This window comes from Oryctolagus cuniculus, chromosome 7, assembly GCF_051225735.1.
Source record: "Oryctolagus cuniculus isolate XC-2025 breed Fujian yellow rabbit chromosome 7, ASM5122573v1, whole genome shotgun sequence".
Classification (NCBI taxonomy): domain Eukaryota; kingdom Metazoa; phylum Chordata; class Mammalia; order Lagomorpha; family Leporidae; genus Oryctolagus; species Oryctolagus cuniculus.
The window spans coordinates 48,772,413-48,773,612 of NC_142873.1; positions in this window are offsets into that span (position 1 = coordinate 48,772,413).

The following is a 1,200-nucleotide window of genomic DNA, read 5'->3' on the forward strand; positions in this document are numbered from 1 at the left end:
AAATCCGATGCACCTGTCTTCCACAGGTTGAAAGAAAATAACTGCTTCTGGGAACTCTAGACTTACTGAAAATACTCTTTTAATAAAAAAATAAAGCAATAGTAAAGACACTTTCAGAGAAAAAAGAGTTGAAACAGTTCTTCACCAGTAAACCAACGCAAAAGGAAGCTCTTAATAATTTTTCTCAGGAGAATGATTCCATATGGAAATACGTGGGTAAATCCAAATTAATATGTAACTATCAAAATATGTGAATAGTGCTCTGAAGTTAGAAATACAAGTGCAATAAATGACAAGTCCATATGTAGAGTGAGAGCAGCGAGAATACAAGTATGCTAAGTTCTCTTTATTGTCTAGATGAGGCTAGGAGTATTAATTATTGCTATGCTTAATAAATTAAGGATTAACTTCATAATCTTTAAGGTAACTACAAAAAAAGCAAAATAAAATATCAAAAGTACAGAAAGAAAAATAAGCAAAGCATATAGGGCAGCAAAAAGATAATATTATAATACCTGAAACAGAACTAATCCAAAGCAAATAAGAAACATGAACAAGTAGTACAAGTATAAAAAATAAAGATGGTAATTTAAAATTAATTAATGTATATCAGCAATTACATTAAGTACAAGTGGAGCGAATCATCCAGTAAAAAAATAAACATTGCTAGACTGGATTTAAAAATTAACCACATGCGATCACTGACATCATAAATAAGAGTGTTAATTGTTAAATTAACAACAGAAGTCACTGTGCACTTACTCCCCTTAATGAATTGTACTATGAGAATTAACTGCGAAACTTGTTCTCAAACAGTACTTTAGACTTTGTGTGTCTGTGTGGGTGCAAACTGTTGATGCCTTTACTTAGTATAGAGTTGGTCTTCTGTGTATAAAGTTAATTAAAAATGAATCTTAATGAAAAATGGGGTGGGAGAGGGAGTAGAAGATGGGATGGGAGTGGGGGTGGGAGGGTGGGTATGTGGGGAAGAACCACTATATCCCTAAAGCCATACCTATGGAATTTACATTCATTAAATAAAAGCTTTAAAAAAATTAACCACATGCAATTTTCAGGAGTCAGACCTAGTACCACTCACAGCATAGGCGATAGAAAGATTGGAAACAGAAGAAAAGGAATTTGATTAAAAACATTAACCACAATATATTTATAGACACTAGGAAAAACATATAAATATAG